General features: G+C 37.4%; 1 pseudogene; it reads right to left on the bottom strand.

Annotated features, from left to right (window-relative positions):
• Positions 1-3,610: 3,610 nt before the first annotated feature.
• LOC120174200 lies at positions 3,611-5,513 on the bottom strand (annotated as a pseudogene).
• Between the last annotated feature and the right edge of the window lie 1,293 nt (positions 5,514-6,806).

Raw genomic sequence — 6,806 nt, 5'->3', positions numbered from 1 at the left:
CACACCTTGTAGCACCTTGGTAGGTAGGCGATTAATTAAATACACTGCAGAAACCACTGCATACGACCAATACTTAATAGGTAATGAAGCTTGGGCTAATAAAACTAAGGCAAGTTCAACAATGTGACGGTGTTTTCTCTCCACCACACCGTTCTGTTCAGAGGTGTGTGGGCATGTTAGTCTGTGGACAATCCCATCACGGGCTAGCAGCAATGAAATGCTTCTGAATTCACCACCCCAATCTGTTTGTAATGCTTTGATCGAGCTGCCAAATTGATTGGTTACTAGCTTCTGAAATAATTGAAACGCTGTATATGCTTCATCCTTGTGTTTCAACAAGTAAACCCAAGTATGGCGAGTAAAAGCATCGACAAATGAAATGTAAAATCTAAAGCCATTGGAAGATACATGTGGTGGCCCCCATAAATCCGAGTACACAAGTTCAAATGCAGAAGAAACCACTGAATTTGATTCATTGAAAGGCAGTTTATGACTTTTTCCAAAATGACAAGCAACACATTCTTTATTTACATTAGACTTGAATTTGAATCCTAGTTCAGAAGCTAGATTTGCTAAAGTCTCAGCAGCTGGATGACCAAGACGTCGATGCCAAAGTTCATCCAATGCAGTCAATCCAACACAGGTATTTGCTTGAGCAACATGGACTGCTGAGGATTTATTATTCATATCGAAAAAGTATAGGCCATCACTTTCTTCACCTTGAAGTAACAACTTCCCAGTGGCTTCATCACGAATACAACATCGATTGGTATGAAACTCAATAAAAATGTCGTTGTCCCTAGCAAGCTTGGAAACCGATAGCAAATTCTTGGTTATTTGTGGAACATGCAATAAGTCATGCAAAACAAGTACTCTTGAATTGGTATTTACACGAGCATCACCAATCGAAACAACATCAAGAGGCATACCATTTCCAATTAAAAGTTTACCTGGACCACGATACTCAGAAGCATTTAGCAGGGTATTGGCATCTGAGGTAATGTGATGTGTGGCTCCCGTATCGACCACCCAACGTTCAGATTGTATGGAGGCTGTATGAGCTTGTGGTTGGTCACCTGTGGAAGATCCACTCTTACGTTTGACACAACACTCACAGCCATCATTGGTAGAAGGAATTGTAAAATTTCCAGAAGAGGAATTGATTTTATAATCTAATCGAAACTGCCCTTGATTTCCAGAAGTAACACACGAGAAATCCTTATCATACCTATGCCAGCAATGATCGACTAGGTGTCCCACTTTGCCACACAGTTGGCACTGAATCCTAGATCTGCCACGACCTCTTCCACCAGCTCGATTATGAAAGGAATGGCCAGACCTCTGATCAGAATTGTTGCCCATCAGTGAGGTATTTCGAGCATCGCCCTGTGCAACATTTGCACTCATAGGTAAGGAATCCAGCTGATCCTCAAAGCTTGCTAGTTGCGTTTCTGCATCAATTAGCATTGTAGAGATGCTGTCTAACGACAAGGTTTCCCTCATGGATGTGATGATCGCCATAAAGGGTTGATATTCTCTAGGAAGCCCTTTGAGAATGCTCGCAATCTGTTCAACTTGTGGGACAGAACTGCCACAAGATGCCAACGCATCACATACCTCCTTCACCGTGTGAGGTACGTACGCATGCTGTCACCACCTTTCTTCAGCGACTGGAGTTTATAATGGAGACTCATGACTGCTGTCGTTGATCGATTGGCAAAGAAGTGGAGTACTGTATTCCAAACAGTTGCTGCCGTTTCAGCACCTACGAATTGGGGAAGAAGATAGGGACTGATTGTGGACAACAACCATGATGCGAGGGCACTATCTTGAGCCACAAATTCTTCATACTCATCATTGACACGAACCGTGCCATCACCATCAACCAGAGTTTCTGGTGGAGTAACTGCTGCACCTGTAAGTAACCTCTCCAAACGATGACTTCTAATGGTAAGCAGAATATGCTGCTTCCATAGAAGAAAATTCATCTCGTCGAGCACCACGTTTACTTTCTTGTGAGTAAACGCCTTCGAGTTCGCTGTAAACTCCATCAAGAATTGCAGCGGAAATCAATTATAGAGCCCCAAGATCAATGGCGATTGATACCATGTTAGAAGATGGGTGAAGAATTATGAACAAATTGAGAAAGAATGCATTGTTTGATTACAAAGCAATAAGGTTGATTTATACACAGTTCAGCAGCACATAACTGCTCTTAACAAGCTAACTGCTCGTTTAACAAACTAACTACCATTTAGTAGCTTATGCTAACAGCTTATGCCAGCAAGGCAAGTCATGCAACACACGCTTCTTAATTCTGCTAATAGGGACGCATCGAGTTAATGATTCAATGTATTATTTTTCTACAAGATCAAAGTGGGGTTTTGATAAAATCAGAAAAGGGAGACTATTTCTTCCTTGATATCACGAGTCCACAGTGACCACTGACCGCTTGTGCTCTTTTTATAGTTTCGGCCTTCGAGGCTTGCTTCAGATAAAACAATGTACTTTATTTCCCCGTCTTCCACCAACTTGTTGATTTCAGACATCTAAAGACAGAAAGGTCAACAAACCAGTTACAGTATGAAACAAGGAAAATATACGACTTTGTATTATGATGCTATGAATTGCAGCAGTTACGGTATCCTCTATAGGAGTATTGATGTCAACCCTATGCTGGTAGTAGTCTAGTAGAGATCGATATAGTCCACATCGAGGCACTTCAGGCTAGCCTCGATTTTGAAACGGATGTATTATGAGTTGAATATTAGTCGAAAAAGAAAGAACGGTCATGTTACGTAATAAACAAATTTGCAAAAAGAAAAAGAAAGGAGCTCAGAGTAGTTGTTTCTGATCATTAGATCATATGTGGTATGATGACCCTAAACCACCACAACATCTTATATCATCACTGCTCCTACTCCGCTAAATGCACCAGCCGGGAATCAAAGCCGGTCTGTACTGTGGCAGAGTACTATTCTACCACTAGACCTCTGATGCTTTGTTGGTCAGTGATTTAACATACCATAGATCTCCCGAAATTTAGATGAAGAAAAGAGAGTAATTTACATTGCAAGTCACTGACTTTAATATCCGTTTTGATACTGTTCATAAACCTTTAATTTAATTAAATACTAAATTTATTATCAATTTTTATGTAAATTAAGAAATTTGTAATTGATGGAATTACAACTTTAAAAATTATATTATAAATAAATTATGTCATTTAAATCGTCTCCATTAATTAATTATAACATAAAAACTGATTACTCATGCTTAAACAAAATTTTGTAACTGTTCACCATGGTACTATTCTATATCTAGGCGACTGGTGCTTCCTTGGTCATATGTTTTAATAAAAATTATATGTTCGATTAATGTATATATTTTAGATCTTTGTTCTGTACAGATTTTAAAGGATACAACAGAAGAAATCAAGAATTGTAATAAATTTTCTTGCAAAATTAATAATTTATTTCTCCAAGTAGCTGGTAACAAGTAGAAATCTGCTACAATGATACTGCTGTTAGTAGCAGAAACAACAGTGTTCAGCTGATAAACAACCTGTTGATAATCACTCACAAATATCATACAACCCTTTTTATTTGTTTTTATTTTGGTAATGCAGGCTTCTGCTCTCACTGATCCCTTTATTAATGTATCCGAAGCTTACTGCTACTCGTCAATACAAACTTCTAGCTATGGTTTCAGTTGTGGTGAGTCCAATCACCCAAAGCCTCATATTCTAGCTATGGCTATTTCAAGTTGAAACTTTGCTCCCCTTTGGTGGTGTATTACCAAACTTCCAGTGAATTTGACTTAAACCCTGTGGCACAAGACCGCCAGACACCTCATTTATTGGAACAGCGTCGGAGATTTCTTTCAAATCTTCTTCGGTGAGCTTTATTTCAGTGAATCGATGTTACTATCAAGGTTCTTGATCTTGGTTGTTCCTATAAAACAAAGTGGAAGAACGAGTCAAAACTTTGGTCCTAGTGCTATTATCTAAACAAGGCAAAATTTGGTATATATGCAGGTGTTTGGTACAGATTTTCAGGCCAAATATGCTACTTCTGCAGTGACTTTTAGTTGAAATGTCTGCAAGTGACTCACGGGAATTGGTACTACGTCGTCCCCTTGATGAAGAACCCAAGCAAGTGCTAATTGTGCAGGGGTACATCCATGCTTCTCGGCCAACTTCTCGATTTTCATATATAAGATCTTGTTTTTGTCCAAGTTTTCTCCTTGAAACCTTGGGAAGATAGGCTTCCAGTAGAAGTTGGCAATCAGTTTACTATACGAAGATTAAGGATAGATTAAAGACATAATGCATTAGTTCCCATACCAGAGAACTATTTGCAGGCAAGGTTTCCACCACTCCTCTGCCGCCAAAGAAACCGCGGCCTATAGGGCTATATGAAACAATCCCAATTCCAAGTTCCCTGCATAGTGACACATGTAGATGGGCATTTATTCGAACTTAGGGAACGAAACAAACGTCAAGATTTATGGTTCGGATTTGATGTAAACTCTGCTTTGTTTAAGTTTTAATGGTTCAAGATACACAAACAAACCTGCAAAGAGGGATTATTTGTTCCTCGATATCACGAGTCCACAACGACCACTCCATCTGCACAGCAGTTATCGGATGAACAGCATGTGCTCTCTTTATAGTCTCAGGGCTCGCTTCAGATAGACCTATGTACTTTATTTTCCCTCTTCCACCAACTTCTTAAGTTCAGACATCTAGAGACATAAGTCCCACTATAAGAATATGGGAAAAGGAAAATCTATGACTTCGGGTTATGAATTGAAGAGCTAATCTTATGATGCTCTCAACTGCAGCACTTACTGTATCCTCTATAGGAGTATTGGTGTCAACTCTGTGCTGGTAGTAGAGATCAATATAGTCCACATCCAGGCGCTCCAGGCTAGCCTCGATACAGTCACGGACATATTCGGGAGTACCGTTTATTTCCATACCGGTTCCATCAAATCTTGCGATACCGAATTTCGTGGCCAACTGTACCTTCTCTCTTGGTAGGTGCTTCAACGCCTGGAAAAAAAGGATATTGGTTACACAGCTTCAGAATTCCTTTTAGCAACACAAGAACCATGATAGAGACAAGAAACTATGAAGTGTTTGTCCAAACAAGTTTACCTTTCCAATCAAAATTTCATTAGTTTTGGGTCCATAGAAATCAGATGTATCAAAGAAAGTGACTCCTCGATCAAATGCATGCTTGATGATCGATATGCCGACATCATCAGCAACAGGATCATTGTAAGCTCCACTAAGCCCCATACAGCCAAACCCCAACTTTGAAACCTACACAAAAGAGAAGAAAAAGATTTTACAGATGAACTTAGACAAGCAGATCATGTGTCTTAAGCCACAATTCAACAGAAAGAAGAATATCTAACCTCAAGTCCCTGAGTTCCCAGTTTCACTCTAGGAACCTGAATCTTCTGCTGCCCCTCGGCCATCTTTTGTTCCTTTTTGTTATTTCTTGTTAAGAGTTACTACAAAATTTTTTAGCAGACGGGTATTATAAATATTAGCAAGCTTTACTTGGTGACACCACTGTATCTGTCATCTCATAGGTAATCCTTTTGACTAAATGTTGAAAATTATGCTTTGAACAATTAGTCCAAAATGCATACTAATCAAGTTATCGAGATGGACGCCATTAAGCATCGTCAAATAATGGCTGTTGGTAAAGTATACCGTGCAGCAAGGATTAAAAAAATGTTATTAGTTTTGTTATTTATTTTTTTAATAAAATTGGTAAAAATTTATCGAAAATATTATTATTTTTATCGGTTTTGTTAGTTTTAGGCACTTTACCGGTTTTGTTAACATATACGTAAAGTGCTACCAATTTTTTTTATTTTTTCTACCGGTTTTGTTATTATTGAGCATTTTACCGAAAATGTTAAAAACATTAATGTTTTAGGTAGAAATAATAATGTTTTAGATACTTTTTTACCGATTTTGTTAAAAAATAATAATAAAAATGGCAACGACTTTCTTTAGCCGTATATTAAGATTGTCGCACGGTAAAATTTCTTAGGGCTCCTATATTTTAGTTTGTGTTGGTTTGAGTCGGTGTGAGTGTTAAAACATGGGTAACCTACATATCTAGTCACCCACCTATTTTTTAAAGTTTTATTTTGGTCATTTAACTATTTTTTTTAAAATCATACTTAATATTACGTTTTAAATTTATTTTAGTCATTTATCATTAAAAAATAAAAATAATTGATGACATGACAATTTTTATTTGTTTGCTTAAGGGCTATTTTCCCCTATAGTATATCCAATTTATCATTTTTCGTCTTTATGGTATTTTCGCATCAATTTAGCTCTTGAAGTTGTTTAGAGGCATCATCCTAGCCCTCGAAGTCTATTACGACTAACAGAACTGTTAGTTTTCTGCATCTGTGGACGCCAACAATTTTTACATCAGCCAATATTAATAACGTAATATTATTAAAAAAAGAAATAATAAAATATTTACTAAACACAAGGGTTAGAAAAAATTTCCAAATTTTTAACCTAATCATTTAATCTCACTGAAATAAATAATAAATTTCTGGAAATTTTTTCTAACCGTTGTGTTTAGTAAATATTTTAACATAATCTCTTAATCCACAGACACATAAGACTAACGATTTTGTAAGACAAAATGGACTTTGTGGGCTAGAATGATACTCCTAAACAACTTTGAGGGCTAAATTGATGCAAAAAATACTATAGAGGTGAAAAAGGTAAATTAGGTCCTGTAACATCCTCAATACCGGGT

This window comes from Hibiscus syriacus, unplaced genomic scaffold (genome assembly GCF_006381635.1).
Source record: "Hibiscus syriacus cultivar Baekdansim isolate YM2019G1 unplaced genomic scaffold, ASM638163v2 tig00112042_pilon, whole genome shotgun sequence".
In the NCBI taxonomy this organism is placed as follows: domain Eukaryota; kingdom Viridiplantae; phylum Streptophyta; class Magnoliopsida; order Malvales; family Malvaceae; genus Hibiscus; species Hibiscus syriacus.
The sequence above is the reverse complement of the archived record's forward strand: the minus strand, read 5'-3'. Positions and strand labels throughout refer to the sequence as shown.